A 26,736-nucleotide genomic window follows, 5' to 3' on the forward strand; every position below is an offset into this window, starting at 1 on the left:
TCATTCATAGCCAGCTTTTTGTCTTGAATTTTCCATTATGTTTCTAAGACTCCCTGATATATTTTCAATTTGAGGAGAGATCTACAGGAGAAGGCCGGCTGAATTCCCTCAGTGAATTTTCTATTTTCGCTTTGTTGTCTTTGTTGCCCTTTCCAAATGAACGAATTATTCTCTGAAGCAAAATTTGATTTGAAGCCTTCATAACAGTATTTTCATATGGAATTTTTCGTGATCCCCAACTTTAGTTATATTTCTCTCATACAAATATAGTTTGGGTGCAATCATGTTCAAATCAACGCCACTAACAAAAGAAAAAAAAATTTTGCACAATTTTTTTAATATTTTAGGCCAATTGAAAAGTCCCCGGTCTGATGAACAGATGGTGGTGCTATAATTAAATCCATATGCTGTGTGCAAAATGGGTGTCGCGCGAGCTCACAATCGATCAAAAGCAACAACGTGTTAATGATTCTGAGCAGTGTCTGAAGCTGTTTAAGAACAATAAACCTGAATTTTAGCGTCAATATGTAACAAAGAATGAAATATGACTCCATTATTTCACTCCGGAGTCCAATCGACAGTCAGCTGATTGGACTACAATTGATGAACCGAATCCAAAGCGAGTAAAAACACAACTGTCTGCTGGCAAGGTTATGGCATCAGCATTCTGAGATGCGCAAGGTATGATATTCATTGATGACCTCCAAAAGCGGCAGACCACGAACAGCGATTATTATATAGCGTTATTGAATCGTTTAAAGGATGAAATCGTTAAAAAACGTTTTAAATAGTATCATTCCTATAGAAAAACCCTTTAATAATTCAGATAATCTAGACAAAATTATTGAAAACACGCCTACATGTACTTCCCTTTCCTCGAAGCGATGACAAATACCATCCAACAACTTTCTTATTCCCCTTATTTGACACCGACCGAGTTGAATATTTTTCAAGATCGAAATTCTTCCTCTGGAACCATTATTTTCCATAGATGATTCCTAAATAATATGCGACAAGTATGAATTGAATTTAACTCTTGTATTGTGAGTATATTCTTCTGAAAACAAGGCCTACTTTGTTAGCGTTAAACATTGGATGAATAATACATACTTTGTGTCAATGAACTAACATTTTCCGTGAAAAGTTGTAAAGGTTGAACCGAGGGTTGAACCTTCAGATTCTCATTCGATTACAAGATTGTGCTCCTCTCAAAACTTAAGCTGCGAAAATTGAAAAATCCTTCAGTTGATCAGGATATGAAAGGGACAACTCAATGCCATCATTCAATGAAGAGGACTTGTTCATCCGTATTCAGAAGCTTTCATACTGAAGTTCAGCATTGTTTACCGTAATAAAATAGCGGCGTAAGGGGATAGCAGCCCTAAAATCCAGATCGAAACATTTTCTGTCGTAAAGGGAAAATTATTGTACCAATGGGGTTTATACGTTATGCATGTAACTCACGCCCATGTGTATATAATTTTCAATGGAGCCTGTCCACAGAAAACCCGAGATAAGTGACCCAAAAATGAAGTCCATATCAGTTAAGTGTCAAAGTATAATTGAAACTTCATACTGGATTTTCCTGTTAGTGACGAGTTCAATTAAGTGAAAAATATGAAAGTTCAAACTCATGAATATTTAACAAGTTGTTATCGAACGTTGGCACCGCACAACACGATGACATCTTGAGCATGTGTGAAACGGGCTTGTATGCCAGAAATTCCTTGCTTGGGGCGAGAAATACTTCCAGAAAAGATTCCACCGATAGTTTGAAGTATTGCAGGTTGATTTGATAAGAACTGGGACTCCAAATCGATCGCCCTTATTTTCAGTGGTCTATTCTTCGATATTTTCTTCTATAATAATGCTGATTTGTATTACCTAACTGACAAAGAAACTGCAACACCCAGAAGGAGCTGTTTAAATTTTAATTTTTTTTTAGTAAAACATAGATTGTATAGCAAGGAGTAAACTATTGAATTCGGAGTAAAAAATCGTGAAGGTTTTTTCATGTCAACAATTTTTGTTACTTAAATAGTGTAGTCTTTTTTTGCAAGTTTTTTAGATTTTACTACAAACCATCTATTCGAGGAGATCCAAAGTCGATATTTAGTTGTGCCTAGAGCACGTGTACGCGGAATTTGTCGCCAGCTGAGTAAATTTGAAAGAGGTCGAGTTATTGGTCTACGGGAGGCGGGGTTGTTATTTCGAGAAATCGCTAAGCGTACGAACAGAAATCCAACTACTGTTATGGCATGTTGTCTAGCGTGGTTTGATAATGCCCAAAATCGAAGAAGAGTAGGCACCGGACGTCGAAGGGACACAAATGATGCTCAAGATCGACGTCTAAGACTTATGGCCATTAGAGACCGATTTGCGACAACTCGATCTTTGACTGATGAGTGATTAGGAGAACAAGGCCTTCCTGTAACTGTCCGGACGGTTTACCGCCGGATAAGGTCTTTTGGACTGCAGCATTATCGACCCCACCTTGTGTTACCTCTGGCGGTTGAGCATCGCCGTCAACGATTACAGTGGTGGAGAAAACGTCAACATTGGAAGTGGAATAGCATCAGGTCGCCTTTTCTGATGAATCTCGATTCTCCTTGAGTGCACATGATGGCCGAAAAAGGGTTAAACGACGTCGGGGAGAAAGACCTGAACCTCAGTTTGATGTTGAGCATCATGTACACCGGACAGTAGGTGTTATGGTATGGGGTGCTATTGCACATGAGAGTAGGTCACCTTTAGTCTTAATTCGAGGTAACATGACAGCGCTGCATTCAAGAAATAGGGGAGCCATATGTTCTTCCTCACCTTAACCGATTCTAGAATCCAATATGTCAGCAAGATAATGCCCAACAACATGTTGCCAGAGTTAGTTCAAACTTTTTTGAAGCGACCCATGTGAATCTTTTACCATGGCTGTCCAGATCTAGCGATCTTTCGCCCATAGAGCATATTTGGGACATCATGGATGGAAGACTTGGAAATTTACCCCAGCCCCCACGGACATTGGCGGCTCTGAGACATGAAGTACAGGTAGCTTGGGATAGTATCCCTCAAGAAGAAATAGATCATCTCATTGCATCAATGCCGAGACGTGTTGGGGAGTGTATAGATAATCACGGTGGATAAAATCATTATTTACAAATTCATTGAAAAAAATTGTAAACCCTTCGTTTTTTTCTTCAAATTTCAAGCATTTAATTCTTCATATACTATCTATGTTTTATCAAAAAAAATATTAAATTTAAACAGGTCCTTCTGGGTGCAGCAGTTCCTTTGTCAGTTAGTATACTTATAACGGGTATTTTTCCAACTGCAAAATAAGTTTCGATGATTTGATAATTGAGAATGTCAAATTATGTTAACTTTTCTGTTCGCGAAGTTCATAAAGCTCTTCGACCATTTCAGTCTACATAATTCCCTAGTGAGCAACCAATTCGTGCTGTAATTGGTCGTTTTTGCACTAATTTTACTGTTTCCGATTCAAAACCATCAACAAGACGGAGAAATATGTATACGGAAAAGAATATTGCTTCTTTAGTTTTGCAGAAGACGCCTAAATGTCGATACGTCGCCGTTCTCAACTTGTTGTCCTTTGTGCCACAGCTCGTGCAAGAATTAAATCATTGAATGAATTTTCTTTTCAAAACTGACTCGATATTTTATGTTGAAATTTATGCCAAAACTTTGCGATGCATGAGTTAGTCAGTTTTCGGAAGGATTCTATTCATCAACAACTTGTTAGATGTTACTTCAAAGAAATAATTTCAGTATATAGACACAACCTTACCGTATAATATCAAGTTCTATAGTAGCTCGCAATGGGAAAATATTTACCTTGTACATGTGCAATAATGTCGTTACGTAAACACATCAAGAAATGAAAATACTTTGAGCGGACGTCAGTGGTTTAGTCAGCTTCTATTTCATGCCGATATACGTAAAAGAACCTGCCCGAACAACAGAACGTCGCGAGTAGCGATTTTTCATTCATTCCGAGTATTTCCGGAAATGAAAATATGCGGTTTGCGGAAACAAAGGTTTGCGTCTTCCAATAAGTTCGGCAATATCTAGAAAAAATAAATGAAAGCCTTTGCCATCGCCTCTTGCAAAGAAAAGTCCTTCGTTCGAAAAATAAATAAGTAGGTATCGTTAGTTGTTACAAAGGATATTTTGACTTCCCAGGCTATTGTTCAGCTGCTAGGCTGCTGAATCAAATTCTTATAACGGTTGTCGTAATTGTTTGAGGGGAAAAGTAGAACCCACGGATCGCGTGTGTAGAGGCCATTCGTTCTTAAAATATTTATAGCCTTTAGAGATAACACCTGAGAGGTCCAAACCGTATACCTGGAAAGATTTATGTGAGAACTTGATCTCAATTCCATGATGTCGATGGTTGCGACTAATATCGTTGATATTTCGCTTGTTTAATTGAAAGAGAAACAAAATTAATGATTGTCGTGATTGCCGAACACTCACGTCAATCATTCCTTCTGTAAACAAAATTGATTGATCTTTTTCTTTGGGAACGAGAAGAAAACTTCGTTTCTGCTCCGTCTTTTCACTCGTGCCGATAGCGTTTGTTGCTGAATGAATTGAAAAACGAGATAACCACCATTAATGGTATAGTACCTTTGATAGTGTAAGCTAACCCTAAAACCAAAACCCTCATTCAGTAGGTCGTATATAGTTTCCCACTCATTAGTTTTGATATTGACTTTAGTCCATTCAAATATAACACGGAGCAATATAAACACAGTAAATCGGTTTGCGCATAGGGCAACTACCCCTCCTTCATAGGGATTCACGGCTTGGCAGGATTTTCATGCTACTTGGCTTGAGCTAGACTTGATTTCAAGTCAAGTAGTAGTATTTCAATCTTAAATCCAGTCAAGTATTTATTTATCAAGTAATTGAATCATATCAAGCTACTTGATTTTTAGTTGTTTTCTTGTGTAGTGTCACATCAATAAAAAATGATGAAATGAGCAGGAACCTTGCAAAAAACACTTTTAATTATTAAACTTATTGTGTGAAAGAATCGGAAATATCAATTCTTCTGAAATAGAAACATGAATTAAATCATAATTAAATAAAAAAATGATTAAAAAATTAAGTTTTTTAATATTGAGAAACCTCCAGGCTTTGTTTGATTTCATAATTTTCCATCCAGTATCTAAGACACATGAGGCATCTTATAGATTTGTCGCCTAACCGATTGCAGGTTTTTGTAACTCTAAGAGCAGCTCTGGAAAATTGCCTTTCAACAAGAACTGAAGATGCTGGCGTTGATAAAAAATCTTTGGTCATTTTGGCCAAGTTTGGAAAGAAATTTCTGAAACTACCAAAATCTACCAATAGATTCCATAGAAATGGGAGAAAACAACTAATTAAGTCACACTGGCGAATGCTTCAGTCTCTCGGCGCTCGAGGAATTCCCTTATTTAGTCTACGCGCACGAGATTGCAGAAATATATGCCGTGCGACGCGTGCATATCAACCTCAAGTAATATCAAGTATCTTGATATCAAGTCAAGCAATAAATATCTAAAATCAAGTCAAGTCAAACGCAAACAGTCTTATAATACTACGAATTAGCAAAATCAAAAATAAAAAAGTTTTTTTCGGAAAAAACTCATGTCATTTGAAATATGAAAGAAGTAGTCTATTTCCGGTATTACCGGAAACATTACATGAAAATATTTTAGGGAGAACGATTATTGTCTCAAACCACGATTAGCAAATTTTCAGCGCAAAATAAGGATTAGTTCCCCATTAACGTCTAATAGGCCATCGAGGTGAATCACCCTGTGTAATGTGTTTCATTTAAAGAACATAATCTCTATATCTCTAAACAAAGAATTGATTTCTAATGAATGAATGACCCTGTATATTCGAATAATTCTTCCAAAGAATAACATTTTCAGGGAGCCACAATTCTGAAATACGTAGAAGCAACAAGACCTTTGAATGAAACCCATTTTCCACTCGAATATCTCATCTTGCATCTCCTACTGAGAAAAATTAATTCCTGTAGATTCGATATGAAAATTCCAACCGTAAAGTGTGTCATCACAAAGACATAAAAATGGGGAATTTTAATGAAAACCACATACGAGGTGAAATGAAAAATTTTCTTCATTCTCCTTGGTTTATATTCCACTGTGGAGTCGACAAAGATCGTGGTCCTTGGAGATAAAAATTTGTTTTTCTGGATTATTTTCAATATTTATTTAACTGGAATGATGACGTGATTGCTCAGGAATTCATCAAAAGTCACCAGAAGTATGGTTTCACCCAAAGGCAGAAGTAATTTAGATATTAGCGTCAATATTTAATTGAAAAACTTTGTTCTCCATGTGAATTCATTTCAATTCAGATGAATTGAATAAATGCGCTATTTTCGACTGTAACATTGGAGAATTTTTGGATGAAAAAGATTTTGTTTTATTATTGTAGGGTAATGAACGTAATTATATGATATTAGATCGAATGAAGGATTTTTATTCATTCAGGTACAAGCTAATAACCGAAACTAAATAACATGTATCTGATGGAAGTCAACAAAATCAAACCATTTCTAAAGCGGATGGGACTGGAGATGGGGAATAGGTCAATTACCATAATGTCAAGCGATAGAGAGCATGGTCCAAAGCCAACGAAGCGGCGCAGAACATGACCGAATCACGATTGACGTCCAGTAAGGTATTGCTGTGTGTTCGGTGATATTGGCAGAAAATACATACTCTACTATGATCAAACGCTCAATATTCTGCCTTCTTGTGTGGGTCAAACTCGACCGTTTGAAGTTGGATATGTAACAGAAGCAGCCAACATTGGTAAATAGAAAAATAATCGTGTTTCATTAGGATAAAACCATGGGAAGTTCAGATGTATCCACCCTATAATCCGGATCTCGCACCAAGTGACAACCGACTTAGGGATACAAATTTTCGCCAATAGTGACAAGGGCTTCTACTAGAGGGACATTATGAAGTAAGATTCTTGTTGGCAACGAGTTATCGAACAGAACGGCGCATAATTGACTTAAATTGGATGACAATTACTTTTTCCCTATTGTATACACAAGTTTGTAGGATTTGGGTTGCCTACACTTGCTATTCTATTCTGTGCTTCTCTATGATTTTGTTGTGAGTGGTCCCAATCCCATTTTGTATTTTCGACCTGTACAGATATATACCAATTGACAAAGAAACCCAAAAACCAAAGAAACCAAAAAAACATATTAATTTAATCAGCTCGTTCTGGGTGTTGCAGTTTCTTTGTTAGTATAAAAAATTGTAATTAATTTTTCCTCTCGAAGAATTTGGATATTGCATGGAATATTATGTAATGTTTTCATCGATTCTGAAAATATTCACAACTGATTACCTGAAGCAATATTTATATCCTAAAATAATCAACTTAAACTCCAAAATCAATAGATTATTGGCATGGAAATCTTTCCTGAATCTATTTAGACCATACTCTTCTCGATTCTATCCTGTTCCTTCCCACTGAATCTTTGGGGTTTGTAGAAAGGGTTTTGTTTACTCTTCGATAATATTACTTGTGCATTCAAGTCCGTACCAAACCCAAATCAAACCTTTCTGAAGTCCCCGTTTCAGAGGTTCGATTAAATGCTCCAGATATATTTGAAGTAACTACAGACAACTCGCTTTGATAATCTGCCCAATGGTGGATCTACACAAGGGTGAAATCGATGTCGTTCAAATGCGCCCAAGTCTCGTAAAGCCACTACTGGACGTTCGTTCGGTGTGTCAATTTTTTTGACAGAACCCGTCCACTATTTCCTCAGTTCAGTACCAAATTCTTCATAATAGTTTCATACTAGAAAACCACTAGGAGCAACCACAATATTATCCACTGGATTTTCAATATAGGTACTTCGTCGCACGTTTTGACAACTAAGTATGATCATAAACTGCAAGGTGCTATCCCCACCTCATATAACTTACAATTGGCTACAACATCTTCTACCACTTAAGTCAAGAACCGATATATTAGGTGTACATTTTTGCTTCCGCCCTATGGCAATAGATAGCTGTAGCGGTAAGTGGTAGTCGAAATAAATAGATCGTAGATGTCACACAATAAGCTATTTGTAATCATAACGCCATCGAAATATTAGTCGATTTGTGTCTGCAACATAAAGTTATTCTCGATTGAACATGTCAGCTTACGAGCCAAATTCTCGTAATTTGAGGGAGGTTTTAATTTTCAGCTTTAATTTGAAGAAATCTTCTGCTGTTATCGAATGCTCTCAAATATACGTATGGCGAGGCCGATATTAGTGAAAGAAATTGTTGAGACTGGTTTCAAAGCTTCAAGAACGGTGATTTCGAAGCGGTGGAAGAGAGAAGATTTTCGAAGATGCAGAATTGGAGGCATTGTTCGATCAAGACTCGTGTCAACGCAACAAGAATAGGCGAGATCATTGGGAGTGATGCAACAAGCCATTTCAAAATGCCTGAAAGTCATGGGAATTATTGAGAAACAAGGAACTGGGTGCCGTACGAGTTGAAGCCGAGAGATGTTGAACGACGTTTGTTTGCTTCTGAACAGGTCCTTGCAAGGCATAGAAGAAAGGGATTTCTGTATCGAATTGTGACTGGAGATGAAAAATGGGTTCATTACTATAATTCTAAGCGCAGAAAATCATGAGGATATGCCGGCCATGCTTTCACGCCGACGGCCAAACCGAATTATCACGATTCTAAGGTCAGTATTTGGTGGGACCAGCTTGGCGTTGTGTATTATGAGTTGTTAAAACCGACTGGAACAATAACAGACGATCGTTATCGAACGCAATTAATGCGTTTGAGCAGAGCATTGAAAGACAAACGACGACAATACAACGAGAGACATGATGAAGAGATTTTACAGCTTGACAATGCTCATGTTGCGGAAGTGGTCAAGACATACCTGGAAACGTTGAAATGGGAAGTCCTACCCTATTCGCCGTATTATCCAGACGTTGTTCCCTCGGACTATCACTTGTTTCGATCAATGGCACAGGGTTTGGCTGACCAGCACTTCCTGTCTTATGAAGAAGTAAAGAATTGGATAGATTCGTGAATCGTTTCAAAAGATGACCAATCTTTTCAACGCGGGATTCGTACCCGAAAAGATAGGAGAAAGATGGACAATACTTTGGATCATGAATGTAGAAAAAGCCCCGAACTTCGAGAAAAAACGGAGGAAGCAATGTTGTACGCCCATGTAACACGGCTGATTGAATCCATATAGTCCAAACATTTCCTCATGAATAATCACCTCGATAAAAATCCGAAACATTCTTCCAATTGGTCGTTAATTTTTCAGCGCTTGTCGAAGCCTCGTATTTGAGTTTATTGAAATATCAACGGGTTATTTACGGCGGAATACACTTTAAAATGGCTCCCATCCGTATCAAAGATTAGCGGGGCCCATGTGATCCTAAAAGAGCCTTTCCATTGACACACTGACAGACGCGTCTGTCTGGAATGCGTTCAAAGAGAAAGAATGTTAAAAGCTGTCAAATTCCTAATATCTCGCCGACTCTAATTCCGCTTAAAACGGGAAAATGTGATTTTTGGCGCTAAAAGGCCCGATCCTGGCACATGTGGAACGCTTCCCCGTATAATCCAGTAAATTTCACTCTCATAATAAAATTGATCAGAACGTGATCGCTCCTTTTCAGACTCGCCCGATCGTGGCTTTTATTTTTGTCTAGCAGCCCGTTCAATTAGATCGTTTAAACATCGTGTGTGAACATTTCGAATGCCGAATTCTCCACTCTGGAAAAATCCTGACAGACCATTCGGGAAATTCCGGCTTTTTGATTTCAATGCATCGCTCTGGCATCGAACTGGGCCTTTTTTTACTTTGTAAAATGTATTGGATAGATAAGCCTTCCACTTCATGTATGTCTAACAAAAGGAATTTTTCCATTCGAAGTTATATCGGATGTCTAATAGAAAACAGGGCCTTATGGTATTATCTTGTTGTTGAAAATGGGAGCCTGCATGTTTGGACCATACAATAGTACATTCAGGACTGATCACGCAACGCTTGTAAGGTAGCTAACATCCAACTTGCATTTTAACAGGTATGTTGGAATTCGAATTACATTGTAAGGATCATTGAAATCAGGTGACCGTCTTATCTAACAACCATACGAGCTCTACTTTTTAAATTGAAAATTGAATATCTCTTAATAAACAATCTAATGTGGTATATAATTTACTTTGCCTAGGTTACATGGGGCAATCAAAATATGCTTACTGTCAAAGCAACAACACCCAGAAGGAGCTGTTTAAATTTTAAATTTCTTTTGATGAAACATAGATAGTATAGGAAGGAGTGAATGATTGAATTTGGCGAAAAAATCGTATAGGTTTTTTCATGTAAACAATTTTTATTACTTAAATATTGTAGTCGTTTTTTGCAAGTTTTCCAAAGTCGATGTTAAGTTGTTGTTAAAATGCCTATAGCACGTGTACGTGGAATTTATCGCCAGCTAAGTAAATTTGAGAGAGATCCAATTATTGATCAACGGGAGGCGGGGTTGTCATTTCGAGAAATCGCTAACCGTACGAACAGAAATCCAACTACTGTTATGAGATGTTGTCAAGTTGATAAGGCCTAAAATCGAAAAAGGGTGGGCATCGGAAGTCAAAGGGACACAAATGAAGTTCTAGGTCGACGTCTAAGACTTATGGCCATTAGAGACTGATTTGAGACAACTCGGTCTTTGGCGGATGAGTGGTTAGGAGAACAAGGCCATCCTGTAACTGTCCGAACGGTTTACCGCCGGATAAGGTCTTTTGGACTGCAGCAGTATAGACCCCATCTTGTGTTACCTCTGACGGTTGAGCATCGTCGGCAACGATTACAGTGGTGTAGAGAACGTTAACATTGGAATGTGGAATGGCATCAGGTCATCTTTTCTGATGAATCTCGATTCTCCTTGGTTAACATGGTGGCTGAAGAAGGGTTAGACGACGTCAGGGAGAAAGACGTGAACCTCAGTTTGATGTTGAGCGTCATGTACACGGGACAGTATGCGTTATGGTATGGCGTGTTATTGCACATGCTAATAGGTCACCTTTAGTCTTTATTTGGGGTAACATGACAGTGCTGCGTTACTTTCAAGAAATAGTGGAGCCATATGTGCTCCTTTACCTTAACCGGCTCGAGAATCCAATATTTCAGCAAGATAATACCCGACCTCATGTTGCCAGAGTTAGTTTAAACTTTTTCGAGACGACTCATGTGAATCTTTCGCAATGGTCGCCCAGATCTCCCGATCTTTCGCCCATAGAGCATGTTTGGGACATCATGGGTTGAAGGCTTGGAAATTTAACCTAGCCCACACGGACTTTGGGGGCTCTGAGATATGAAATACAGGTAGCTTGGAATAGTATCCCTCAAGAAGAAATTGACCACCTTATTACATCAATGCCAAGACGTGTTGGGAAGTGTATAAATAATCGCGGTGGACAAACACATTATTACCAAATTCATTAAAAAAAATTGTAAACCTTTCGTTTTTTCTCCAAATTTCATTTACTTCTTGCTATACTATGTTTCACCAAAAATAAAATAAAATTCAAACAACTCCTTCCTGTCTTTGTCAGTGAGTACATTTTTACATATGTGTGGCTTCGTTTATTTTCTCCGAAACCTTGATAAAGTCTAAATATACAGGGTATCCCAGGAGTACCTGTACATCTTCTTACCAGAGGTAGAGTAGAACTAGGTGAGTACGAATTGACTGCAAAAAATTAATTTCTGCCTTCCCTCAGAAAGCTACAGGGTGAGTTTGCATATTCATGGAAATAATAAAACCATCATCAGAATCAAACTTATCGGCGGAATTCATTAAAACTTGGGATGTTATTGACATATACCGAGGTCGAGTCAGGAAGAATTAATCATTTCAATATTCCAGGACCGGATTCATTTTTTCTCATTCAAAGTGTTCAAGTTTAAAATATCACCTTGTATTTCGAAATTGATGTCATTGATTATATTTTCAAAAAGTACCTAAATTCAGCTTCAATACGCGGTATCAATCAAAGTTGTCACATGTAATTGTACAAATTTGGAAAATTTTTAACATAACAGACTCTGCTACATCGATAACAACTGTTATAAGGTTCTCCAAGAGAAGAAATTTGTCTCTAATGGCTTTATTTCGAAATCTTCTCGAACGGTTGACATCTCCACCAGTTGCATCCTGTTTCCATCCTTCCTACTTTGGCTTGTCAGAATTTCAATTTGACATAAAAGAAAACACTGAATACCTACCCATTAAAAATATTCATCGAAAAAACAAAAAATTTCTATTCAAAGGGCGCAATTTTAAGTTCCGAAAATGCATTAAAATTATCGATTATATTCCTGACAAGCCTCTCCGCAGTTCACATTTTCGCGTGCCAATATGTCAAGTAGTAAAGAAAAAGTAGCGGATAGGATTATTAATTCCTTTACAACTCATAAAAAGCTGATTGAATTCCGTAGGAATAAGATTTCCTAGCGATGAATATACGTTTAATCAATATATCCTTCGAATTATCCTGCAAACTATGGTTGTAAGTAGACAAAATGTATCATAACGTATGCTCTGCTCAAAGTAATTTCCGGATGATGAAAAGTTATTACCTTATACGCGAAGAAGAGGATCTGTGAATGCATAACTTTGTACTTCATCAATTTTGCAACAAAATGCCCAATTCCTGACTTGAATTATGTATGGAAGGACAGATTTGTTTCATTTGTTCATCAAAATTAACAACACATATCTGTGAATGCTATTTGTGATTGCTATCTAAAACTAACTTCAACCTTATCGTATGTGTTCTAACTAGCATTCGCTGGAATCTTTTATTTATTCGCATCTTGAAATAACTAGTAATTGTTCATTTGAGGTACTTGTATTGAAACACTTGATAACCAGTCCCTTTGTATGATTCTTGGTTCAAAATCACAAATTTTCTGTCGACTCTACAATGATTTTTCAACAACTAACTACAGTTTCCATGGCACTCTCCCTAGTAAGTTTTGTTTATCTAAATAGATCCATCTAAGTGTCAAAAAATTTTTGACATTTCACCCAAATCTAAGTTTTTCTCAACAGTTTCTCTTGGCTAATATTTTCCAGAGTTGTTGTTGCTCCGGAAAATTTGGCTGATTTTTGCTCTTTACTTTTGTATACATTTCATTCCAATCAGTGAACTTTTCACATACAAATTTTTCATAGGTGCTTCTGCTCTTTGATCTTCTTAGTTCAGAAGATCTTCTTTAATCAATGTTTTGTCCTAGCATAATTTTTTTTCCATTTGAAAATCTTCCTTTATATTTTCAATACCAATAGTTTATTCATTCCAAGTATTCAAACAAAAAAAGACTTAATAATAACACTTACATTGTTTTTTAGTTCAAATCCAAATAATAGTAATCAAGGTAATGAAAGATTAGTGAAATACATGTTCTACTATAGAAAAAATTATGTTGATGAATGAAGTCGAATTTTCAATTGCTATTAGTAAGAAAGCTAGATCTGTGTGACAAATTCAAGAACTCAGTGGATGTATATTTGGGTAACTATTTGAGAGTACTTGATTATATATTTTCATATCCCTTCACTATTTGTGTTCAGCATTCTCAAATGATACCTTTATTATGATATTAGGATTAATATTTTGTTTGATCAATTTATATTAATTTATATTCGTGGACATTCTTTAGTATTTGTTAATGTTCCTACTACGAACAAATGGATATATAATTATAAAATTCACTTTCAATCATAGCAAACTCCAAAAAAAAGGAAAAACACTTACTTTCATATTGTAGTCATTCCTGTAGTAAAACTCCAGAAGACTACACAGAAGCAATGTACTCAGTTGAAGAAGAACAGTCTTTCACCAAAATTATTTGGAAATCACTTCACTCTAATTGACTACACCGGTATTTCTTGCAAAACACATTCTCTGAAAGAAATAGCAGAATCATTTGACATCTAAACCATATGTTCAATATAAAATCAAATGGAAAAACCTCGAAATTGAAAATTTCAAACTACTACCAGTAAAAGTTTCTAAATATCATCCTTCCAAATTTAGATTTATTTTATGTAGAAAAATTGGAATGAATTATATAAAGATTATAGCGTGCTACCCAAAAATAAGCATTTTATTATCTTTGCTCTAGTTCGATGAAACAATGCCTAATATTTCTGAATAATGTGAAAGAAAGAAGTAGTGTCATTCTGAGTGATGGTTATCATTTCCTGATTCCTCTAGTGTATTTTTCATGATTGGTAGTAGTTTGGGCCATACTTAAATAAGTGACTCGATATATTATCACATCCTTCATTTATATAGAAAACTTTATCTGTCTCCGGTTAACATTTCAGGATATTACTTTCGGTAGAACTGTTAAATAAATCATAGAAGCCATTAGAAGCGACCCATTTTACCTTAAAAATTAATCGGAGCACCTAATTCGTGATAGGTTCTTCGAAATATGAAATTAATGAAGAACTGGGTTGGTCTCAGTATAATTTCCTACCCAGTTATAGTGTTATGAATTCCCGTTTCCTACTCTCATCAATAAATTGCAATACCTATTCATCCATTTCGCTTCATGTCGTGATCCTGCTGTCAACATTAAAAAACAAAATTCCTGAAGAACCCCTTAATCTATTAATCTTACCATAAAATTTTCCATGAAATGTTTCCTGAAATATTCCTGTGAAATTCGTAATTGAACACGGTGTTTGTTCAATGAATGTGAAAAACAGGAGTGAACGTGCGGAAACATATAACGCAAAGCTTCCTTATAAAAAAATAAATCCTTCCTGTAGAAATTTCCAATTCAGAGGAATAACAATTCCTTGTAGAATAACAGCTGATGTGGCCTGGAGTGAACCGATATCAAAATATTTCGATGAATTGCTTCCGTTGCCTGTACTGACGAAGGCTGGTATCAAACACCAATTAATTTTTCAATGAGAAAGGGAAGGGGTAATATCGATTCTACCGAAAATAATTTGAAATCTGTAATGAACGATTTCGGAACTTGTACGGAAAACAGCCACCAGAAGGAGGTCATGTAATTATGGACGTGGTAATCAAAAGAAAATATTGATGGTGTAGTTCTTCGAAATTAATGATAGTCTGTCGACTCGCCCATCTTACCGAGGAATTAATCCACTTAGAACTGCTTAATTCCAGCCTCCATTCGAATAAATCCTTCGAACATCGCAAGATGGCCCTTCTGTTCTTCAAGCCAGAAAATATGAATTTACCTGAGTAAACCACACCCTCAAACTGACATAACTCAACTTGCTCATTTCATTCAGGCACGGCAAAAGCTTCATATTACGAAGATCCCTAAATCAAGAGAAATTCGAGCCATTTTAAAATGTCAGACGAAAAACTACTCTCAAGTAGATTTAAGTACTCTCACTCAAAATATGGTTTACGACTTTACTGAAAGATTATTTAGATAATGGGAAAATCTTCCTCAGCAACCTTCCGAATATAGCACACAAATAGGGGTGAATTTAAGCAACCAAAAACAGACAGTCTACATTAAATGGAACACCTGTATTCACAAGGAAATTAAAGCAACAACCTCTGCTAGAAATAGAAATGATTCCATTCAAATTAAGAAATTAGTGTATTTTGGAAATGAATGTAGCATTTCCTTTAATCTTGAAGTTCTAATTTCTACTAATTTGATCGGTTCGGTGCAGAGCCTGTTCACTTGGTTATTAATAACCTGGCTCGAAACTTTGCAAGATTTTTTTCAGCCATAACTCAACCCACCGTCCTCAAAATTAGCTGCTCTTTCTGCTTCAACACATTAAACAAACTTAATTCTCGGCGTGAATTCAAATTATCAAATTCTCCACAAGTTTTAGTTTCTTAACCGGGAAAAATGATTTATACAACAACACTTTATACATTGTTGGACAACAGGTTGGGTAGAGGCTAGACTTGAATACATTTAGGGGTTTAAATATAACCTGATGGAATTAATCATCCTTCAATAAAATATACCTGTTATTATCTTTAGGGGAGGAATAAGGAGAGCAGCTGTTTAAAATTTCATTGTCGGCCAGGGAAGTTTATTTTTCACAGATTATGAATGCTGTTTCGGAACAGATTACAGGGGAAGTTACCTAGTTATTCTCGAAGGATGCTCTGTAAAGGGAAATGGCTACCTACTGAAAGATTCTCAGAGATAAAGCCATCCTGTAGCTAATTCGTCAGAACTAGGATTTTGTTTGACAAAGTGCCGAGAATTGAGTCAATGTTTCACCTAAAACTGTAAAAGCACAATTCTTTCGAAATAATTCAATCCCTTCAATAGATCATCCAATCATTAAAACGTTTCCTTCCTTTTAAGTTTCATTATTGAATACAATAAACCAAAACAACATTAAGAATAGCAATCAATGTAGATGCAAAATGGTGGAGGCGTCGGTTCAAAAATCCAAAGTATTTCAAGACTTCCGGTTTCACAGTGATTAGTTAGTCAATACTCAATATACGAAAAATTTAAGTCGTCTGTTTAAGAAGTAAGTTCTTTTTGAGGTTAGGAAAATTCAGATGATATATCTTAAAACAATTATAGACGTCGTTATTAAGTATTCATTATTTCAAACATGTTCAGTCATCTAATTTTAAACACATGCGAAAATTCTGGCAGTGTGTTAACACAATGAGGTGTCGGTTTGAATTTTTCGTTGTTTCAAAATTCTTTCGCTATATTTCCCCACATACATGTCAGAATATTCCTGATGAACCATATATTGACTTTGTCCCTGAACCAAGATTCGGATAAAATTGTGAACACCTTTTCTATAACAAGTTCGTAATCTTCCAACCCAATATCCGACGGAGAGAAGATTTCAACACCAACTGTGAGGGCGTTCTCATTATAAAAGGCATGGAAGGCCATGCAAACTCTGAAAACTATGTATATTTCTTGCCCTAGTGCAGTTTCAATAATCACATCATCTCAAGGCGCTCGTTCAGCAAAAGATGCGTCGCTATCGATGATGCAATTATTGAAACAGCGCTAGTTTCCTTCAGCGGAAAGTTGGACGAAGGATATCTAATTATCTTAGCGCCATTAGCCTCAAATCAACGAAGTAGTTCCTGCGTATATGGCGGTTAAATCGAATTTTGTTTATGAACAATTTACTGATGATCGACTTAAATAGTTCACCTATTTCTTTCAGGCTTTGAAGCTTCTTCAATCATTCAATACATCCTTGTCATTTCCGTAAAGAAGTCTTGAACAAATTCCATCAAAATATGGTTTCCGACAAGTTTGTTCTGATTTCATTTTCAGGTTCTCTACTTTCCAAACTGTGAAAAGTTTCAAGAAGCTTCAAAAATTGTTATTCCTTCAACGCTTTCGAATGTTCATTATTGGAAATAACGCTTAGAATTTTTCCGCAACGTTCCATATGATAGTGAACACAATGAACCATTCAGAATTTTTTACTCCTATCACATTGTCGTTATCTTGAAAGTCATTTCAATTCTCAATTATTTCCTTGATATTTACATATTTGGCTTTCATCGTTCCTGTAATATTATTGGCAATCGATTTTTTCGTGTCATTTCCTCAATTTGATGCGCTTTTCTGTCAAGTGTCACTATTTCGTTTCAGATTATGCATTATTACAATGAGAGATAATCAGTTACATACAACAGAATTAATCAACCATTATGATTCTCGATTGGATGCCTGAGGATATTTGGTTTGATTGATCTCTTATTACCTTGATTGTCGAATCAAAGCGCCATTCAAAGAGGAATTTGATATGAATATTTCAAACTCATATTCAAATCATACAGGATTTTGACCGGATTAGTAATATATTCGGAGAATGTCGTTCAGAGAGAATTAATAAATCTTTAATTGAGATGAGCAAACCGCAAAGGCCATGTTTGCATAATATTGGGATATACAAACATAGGAGGAATGCAATGAAATGATACTTGAAAGTTGAAACGATTAAATTCTGTTTGTACACAAAGGCAATACTTCATATTTGTGGCGAAAGTATTTTTGTAGATGAATATGCAGGTCTCCTGTTAACTCGAGCATGACAGAATATAATTCGAATGGTTCAATAAGCTTACTAGAAAATTGAAAGTGATTACGTCATTTAATTGATCGCTTTCGTATTATATCGAACATGATGAATATTGAATAGTGTTCTCATCAGAGTGGATTGGTTACCTTTCACCGCAGAATTTGATATGAAAATCTTGGATCCGGTATAAATAAATAACTCATTTAATCGATTAGGAAAGTCTGATCCAATGTTGACGTTGTGGTACAAAATGGCGAATGCTTCGGTTACCTCAAATCAACAATATGAAAACAAGACAGCTTTTTCAAGTTTCATCCCTCTTTTCATTTTTTTCATCCCTGAAGTCCATATTTAAGCTTCAGATGAAAACTACTGTCAAATAGATTCGAGTATTCTCGACTCAAAAATAGTATGTGCAAAATGGCGAATGCGCTCTTATATGTTTAATGTCATTTTAAAGGTGAAATACAAGGAGGGCAGCTATTTCAAGCACCAACTAACGAATTGTTTGTTAGATTCAGAGTTGAACTACAAAAAGAGTGACGGCGAATACCTTGGTGAAGCATCAAATTTGAAAGAGTGGCTATCGAGGGATTGGTTCGACACAAAAGCGTTCTCATATCCTTCGTCCACGCATCGTTTCAAATTAAATTCAACATTATTTAATTCTTGGTGATAATGTATTTGAATTTCTGTTTCGAAAGCCGAATTGGGAACTATCTGATGATATCCCTATCATTCAATTAATCGTTGAATAAATACATCATCTGAACAGTAGTCAGCATTTTCGAACAGATAAAACATTATTTAGGTAATCCATATTACATTTCATATCATCCTGATGACCTTGTGTCACATGGTAGTTGACAAACAGAATTCAAAGCAAAATTTCGAAATCCAACATACGTGAAAATTATGATTGAATGGTTTTTATGTTAAATTAATCGATAGACATGTTCGGAGAGAATAATTTGGAAATAATTCAATCGGCTTTGAAGTGTCAATATTTTCAATGCGAGACCAGAAACGTGGTAGATGAACGGATAATTAATTATTCGTAATATTCGATTGTGGAGGTCACTTGAGTTGTATTTCCATTGGAAATGCGGAAATATTCAAAAGCTTTCCTCTTCACACTTTACACAATGTGTTTTTTTTCAAAACAGGTTGATTATTTCAATTCATTTATTTTTTTAATACACAATTATGGTAGCAATGTCGAATACAAATATTCCACTTAAATTTTAATCATTTCACCAATTTAGTTACTACAGAAGGTTTTTTAATTTTATATATGATTTCCCTGAAAATTCTAGAGCATAACCCTCATTCGGAAATAAATTCAGTGAATTTTCATGATCCCAACATTCAAAATGAATCCGCTGTAATAAATTTGAGTTCTTACAGATTCGTAGCAGCGCTGGTAATGTCAGTCAACAAGTTGAATATGGATCAGGGACTTCTACGAACCTACAAATCCAGTGCCTAATAAAAATCCAGAAGAAATTCCAACATTTCCAGGAATAATATAAAGGATGATCCAATTTGAAGTTTTTTTACGATGGTAACAAGGGCTTTCGAAAAACACACCTTTTTGAAACGCTAAATGTTGGCTGCATAAAAACATTCAGGAAATGGTTCATTTAAAGACCGCTCTGAGCGCGGATCAGTTGTTAGAGGCAGCAGCAAGTTGATGCTTCTTTTCAAACGATTCTTCTCTAATGAGGCGCATTTTGAACCCCCTAGGCGAGTTAATGACAAAATTGCTGCATATGGATAGAGATCGTCAACATGTCTTACACTTTTACAACTTACATCTCTTTATATTATCATGAAAACTGGATTTTATGCATACTTCTCGCAACATCTACTCGTTAATTATATTATAAATTCAGAAAAAATATCACAATAAAATAATATACAGGGTGTTCCACCATTGGCACAACGCTCTAATACGTTTAAGCGCTGAAATCCTTAAATTTTTCTTCGAGACAATTTTATTAGAGCTCAAATCGTTTGTAAATACACAGGGTGTGCCAAAAAAGTATAAATGACCAAACATATGTTTTTTTTTACGGAATATCCTCTTTTTTATTGAATTTTCAGATTGCATGAAATAAATGAACCCATTTGATTTTCTTAAAACTCTCCCCGTTACCAAGATACTTCGATGTTTCATAAATTGAAGGATTTTTGAAAGAATATACTACTTCGGAATGAATATATTCATTTTAATGAGATTTTGAAAATGAAAGAGCGGAAGTGAGTACTGGCTTTTTGATAATAATTGAGAACTCTGCTCCACTCTTTCAGTATTCACTTTCAATATCTCATTTAAATGATATCAATCATTTCAAAGTTGTTTGGTTTTTCCAAAGACCCTTCAATTTATGAACAATCGAAATACTTCAGAAATTCAATCATATGAAACTCTTTTGAGTTAGAAATAGACGTGTGATCAGAAGTTTCAAAAAATAAATCAATTTTTTTTTTCTATAGGGGATTTTCGATATAAAATTCATACCTGAAGCTCAATGGCATTTGTCCTTTGTCATTCTATTACCTCTGTATTTTTTTCGAAATTGGTTCATCCTTTATAGAGCACTTCGATGTTTAACGTTTTCATTGATAAAAACTAAAAATTCGATATTTTCATTGTTGATTTGCTGAATAGAAAAAACAAAGGGGAATTTTCTGGCCATTCTCAAACAAAACATTAAATAGGGAATAAACCAAAGATCAGACTGCCAGAACTCTGGATAGATAAATCAATAGATAACAACAGGGAATCGTGCTGACATCGGAGGTATGTAGGGTTTCGCTCTTCTTAGGGCTCATCAGTATCGCACAACCTAACCAACAGTGACAACCAAGTGAAAACAGACCGAATTTAAATGAACTCCAGCACATTGCCCTCAGTTTATCTATTGATCTAGACTTTTGCCACTCCGATTTTTGGTTTATTTACCTTCGGTCGATCTACGTATTACGTTGTTTTTCAGAATTAGACTTTTGAAAAGTGAATTTGTCGATTTAGAATTATTAACAATCTCAATTATCTGAATGTTTTTTTAAAATACTTTTAAAACATCTCTCAATATGTACATCATTATGTATGTATATCGATATAATTACTTGGCTGTCTTTTGAGGAGACGTGTTGAAACGTCTTCCCAAAAGCAAAGTAAACATATCGATATGCATACAGAATAAATCTCAATACTTCATGTCTAGTTGAGTGTGTTTAACTGCTTTCTATTCTGATATCCGAATTCCGAGTTTGAATACCGCAGTAAACTTGGAAATATCCTTAGTAATCGAGTGAATAGTCTAGTTTGCTGGAATGTTCTTTTCTCAAGTAAATTTATTCGAACATTGATATTCACGCCCATGTATCAAGGATAATTGTTTCGCGGAAAATAATCCAATTCTTAGAATAAGAGCTTCATTCCTTATTCATAAGAAACATTTTGCTTTGTTTCGAAGACACCGGAATTATTTCAGTACACTATTATATTTAATTCTAAAGACTCGCAGAGGTTGTCTTCTGATCTACTCGGTTTTAAGTTTCAAAAGGTATCAAAAATGAGTAGTTTACCTTAGAGATAAATTCTATTCCAACTCTCAAATCCTTGCTATTTTTTAATCCGATCCATGAATTTCGAAAATCGAGACATTAAATTTTAAAATTGCCGCTACATTGTTCTATGTTGATGAGATTTCTACGTGAATTACTCTTGATAAATCGCCCCACGCGTTTCAAAATCCATTGACCGAATAAAGGTGTATAACATGTATAAATGATACGTGATTGAATCGAAATCGTATAGTTGGGAAAAATTAAATTTCGGTCACAGTTGAACAAAGGCTCCAATAAAAAAATATATAGCGACATCTGGCAAACATTCATATCCATTTGAAATGCCTGTATCATCGGATGAAGTGAAGGCTTTTTATTCAATTAACCATGGCTTTGATAGGCTTAACTCGATTTTCGCTTTTTCGTAATTCGTGCCAGCTAGTTTTGCAATTAATTTCCAGATGAGTTCAGCTTTCACAGAACAAAAGGAAAAATATAGAACTTCACATTTCAATCTCGTAACTGCTTGAAAAATTTCATTATTATACAAGCGTGTTTATATAGTATAGATACGAGTAGATACTCAACACTCATTTTTGAAAATTTCTGGAAAATGTTACAGTAACATTCTTAATTCAGGATGAGTCAAGTGTAATAGATGATTCATCACAGGTGTTACACATCTAATGTCTGAGTATAATAAACTAAAACAAAAGGAACTTCAACATTTTTGTTGTGTTCTATTCAACGCCTAATCAACAGTCAAAATTGGTATTCAATTAAAATAGGAGTGTAATTCAATTATGTGATCCCCCATGGTACTAAAGTCTTAACTGTAACAAGCCGAGTTTGAAGTATCGGAACTGCATCTTGTGTAATAACTGTATAATCTAATTAAGGCCAAAGGCAAGTAATCGAACATACAGATGTATTAACTCAAGGATAGTCTGTTTCAATAGGTCGAAATTCTACCTAATCGTGACTATATTCGAGGGTGTGATGATTATGCAGTCATGTAGATTCGACAAAAGTTCTAATTAATATGCTTCTACATATCAGAATACTACTGTTTCGATCTGTCGAATGAATCAAGCTTAACTCGCCAACGGAAAAAAACGTATAGTTGAGCGTTCATTGATTAATAACGTGCAAGGCTAATTAATTAGTTCATTCAAATCGATATCTTTGTAGGTTTTTAACAGATTCAATCTAGTAATTCGAGTATCCAGAAAATCCCAAAATTCAAATCTACTATAGAACTAAAACTAAAGCCGAGAGGCGTAAAATTTCATGAGCCAATTAACACCTCATATCCTGGTTCATGTTTATCAGCAAAATCAAATCGTTATTTTGTCCAAACAGTGAACGAACTAATGATGAAATTCATCAATTACAACTTCATAATTTGTTTCCAAATTGGTCTTCAGGTAAGATCATTACGTAATTGTGATTTTCGTATTACTAAATGGGTAAATCCCTATCAGTCCTCTTATAGGCATCGATTGTAACGCTCAACTCCAAGCTTTGAGTAATTTCTAGAGCAAGGGGAAAATTGAATTGGGCCAATTCAGGCTTCATTTGCAGTTTGAATGTTTGCGACAGTAAGTTTTTGATGAGAGCAAGAACAGAACGTTATACGCCAAGATTCCAACTCGCACCGACGTAACTGTGTTGGGTTTCGAATCGAATGAAATGTAGGCATAAGAAAAATAGCTCATTCTTGCGTATTCGCTGATAGTATTCGGTAATGGGTTTTCCAATCTTGCTCTCATTTTTTATACAAAGTTTGACGATAATTCACGTTTTTTCAAAGTCACATTCATGTGGAAGGTTGAGCTAAAAATAGAGACGGTAACGGGATTAAAATACTATATTTTCCACGTATGAATCTTATTATAATCTGTTCTTAAAAGGTTTATGTATGATTCAATAATATAATTATGAATATCTTTCGAAAATCGCATTATATAGAAGTTGTGGTCACCCATTTATCTAAAAAGAAGAAAATTTCAACTAAGACTGCTTGATTTCTACATTCACTTCGATTCCACGCATTAAAACGTATATTACTTTTACGAGAATTGTAAATTTCAATTGAACTGATTCTAAATAATTTGCAAGTGGATTCAATGTATTCCAACAATTTTTTAAGTGTAAAATTTTGGGGTTTATTCTTTGACCACAACAATTATTGTATATTTCAAAAATGAAAGGAGTATCTCATATGAACTTTCAATTTCAAAGTTGAAGAATTCTGCTCATTTATCAGAAATTTTTAGTTTTCCGTATATACTCATCATTCGTATTGATAATAAATTACACAACCATGAATAATATCTCATGTCGATTATCTTAAATGAAATCGTAAATGTTCAAAATTGTTCAGACGATTGAAAGCTTGAATGTTAAAAAAATTCCCCGATATCTTTAGGAATTCACATCTTAAAATTTTCAATCTTCCCAAACTGAGAACCGTATTAATTTTTTCAATAATCACTTCTGTTCTGCATCTAGAAGAGGAGATCAAAATTTTCAATTTGGTTTTATCACTGAAATATTAAAAAAAAATTCGTTATAATATAAGTAAATATAAAAAACTTGAAAACTTTCGAATATTTTCACAGCGCAGAATATATGAAGAATCATGCGGAAAAGATCTCATTCAAAGAATTTTTTACTGACAAGACGATGTTAATTTACATCTCGTCAATTCCAACATGAACGAAATAAATTTAACCGCGTGTACAGGACCAAATTCATAAAAAATAATTCTAAAAGAATTCGAGCCAATAAGAATCATTTCCCACTTTCCTACAACAACAGAATAAAGAAATTCCCACCAAATGGTCATTACTTCTTCATCCTTGTTCGTTGGAAAAGAGCGACTTCAAGTAACAGTTTTCCTCAGATGCTCTAAGATTATGCCCCCCTCTGGGAAATTATGTATTGACGCCGCCCCACAACTTTACCCAACAACCGAATTTCCCTTCCGAAAACAAAAACAATATCGTCAATGCCTCGCACAAAGTTTTGAAGAAAACTAGTCTTCCTTTCAGTTCTACGATCTTTTTGAAAATTTTAAGATGTGAATTCCTAAAGATATCGGGAATTTTTATAACTGGAAGATAAAGAAACTTCAAAGGAAAAGTTCGTAAATATGTGAATTGTACTTTTACGTTTTCCTAGTTCACGAAATCTGGAGAAATTTCGTTTGAAATTTTCTCCGTCGGTGAACGTTGAGAAGATTAAGGAGATGCTACAAACGATGTTCTAAGATTTTCAACAAAGTTCAAATCAACATTTCGATTATTTACCGCAAATTCACGAAATTCATGAAAATAACAGTTTATAATCACTAAAGTGAAAAATCTCACAATGAGAAACTTTTTTAAAATTCGCATGTGCTAAAACGAAATTAACCTCTTCGTGAGAATTTTCAGTTACAAAATTCAAACTAAAACCTGATTTTTCCTCATTTTCCTAAACTCATTGTCACAAAACACCAATAATTTTCAGAAGAAAATTTACAAACCACTTTACGTACTTTCAACGGACACCTTTTTAGAAACGTTCGCTTAACGGTTTTCAGTCACTTCCTGATCTCTGATCAGGTTGGGAAAGCGTGGAAAGCTTACGGAAAAACGTGCTTATCCCTTCGCGTTTGGCAGACCACTGTTGACAATACACAGAATACGACGTGTGCGCACACTGAGCGCGCTAAAGGATTTTAGACCAAGATAACCTAGAGGGCTCTCCTTTCTTTGCTTCGCACTTTCTATCATAAAAACAAATGAACCCCAATTAGCCTGCCATATGTAAATGGTATCTACAGGGTGTTAATGAAGCTGTTAAAGAATCCGATACGCGCTAAACGTCGCACCGCAAAACTTCAAATTTTCGAAATATGAATTTTAAAAAACTTGCAATAGATCGGATGATATCCGTAAAACAAGAAATATTATGTCGAAATTTGAAATAACGCATTATTCAAATGGGAAAATCAAAGATGAATAGAAGTTTGTTGTTCAACCCACGATGTTCAAATTGCGTGATTCACCTATTTTCAAAAACTACAATCTTCTTTACTGTTTGTGAAGTGAGCAACCACTTTTTCGAAAATGAATAATTTTTTGGATTCGTTAGTATCTATTTGTTACTAGCAAAATTGTCCTTTTCACCTCAAGGATTCTGGTAGAAAAACATCGAATTCCGCTGGGGTGCTAACGTTTTTTTCAGATTTTTTAAAAAAAAATCACTTTAGAAGTCCATCAATAGTAACTATAACAACAAAAATTATTGGGATAAAAAGTCGATAACTTTTCTCTACTCTGAAACTGTAACGTGAAAAATTTTCGTTTGTAACCTTACCTGAAATGAATTAAATCTCGAAATAAATGAAAAATATCTATATAAAAGGTGTCCCATAAAAAAAAGTCTAAAATCTCAATATATTTAAAACGGATGGCATTTTTGAAAAACTGATAACGGAATGCTTTCAGAAATATCTGCGGCTGAAAAAAATGCGTCCCATTTAAAAAACCAATTCCCCTTCTTTATCTATGAAACGGTACCTAATTGATTTTTGTGATCTGTTATGATCATATACACCATAAAAATCACTGAAAAGAACGTTTCAGAATTGTTCTTATATCTCGAAAATAAACCGATATTTTCAAATTCAATTCAACTGTTTCAAAATTTGAAACAGTCATTTTTCAGATACACCCTATAATCCATTCTGGAGAACTATGAAAATCATCTTCTGATGCATCCATCTCATTACAACTCTCTCAATCGAAACAGTCGATCATGTGGATCTTTTCGTTATTTCCGAATCCATTTTGAAAAATAACATTTATGAAATATATTATCTAGATCCGAATTAGAATCTAGAAATTAGTAAGCAGCATAGAAATAATCAGATTGTTATACGACGTTTTATATTCTTGGAATCAGGAAAAATTAAGCATTTAAAAAATGACACAGAAATTAAGTGTTCCCATTTGAAAAAACAT

The 26,736-nt window shown here is 35.0% G+C and overlaps 1 protein-coding gene across 2 annotated transcripts in view; it reads right to left on the reverse strand.

Moving 5' to 3' along the window:
• The window catches only part of LOC123685793 (hemicentin-2-like), a 369,812-nt gene extending 344,407 nt beyond the window's left edge, over positions 1-25,405 (reverse strand). The window contains exons 1-2 of one of the 2 annotated variants that reach the window (XM_045625678.1): positions 25,266-25,405; positions 13,863-14,012 (exon numbers count right to left, since the gene is read on the reverse strand). The gene's annotated coding sequence lies outside the window, so the exon portion shown is untranslated. Of the gene's footprint in view, positions 1-13,862; positions 14,013-25,182 lie in introns of both variants that reach the window. The other variant, XM_045625679.1, reaches the window with a different exon arrangement.
• Positions 25,406-26,736: the final 1,331 nt, after the last annotated feature.

This window comes from Harmonia axyridis, chromosome X, assembly GCF_914767665.1.
Source record: "Harmonia axyridis chromosome X, icHarAxyr1.1, whole genome shotgun sequence".
Taxonomy (NCBI): domain Eukaryota; kingdom Metazoa; phylum Arthropoda; class Insecta; order Coleoptera; family Coccinellidae; genus Harmonia; species Harmonia axyridis.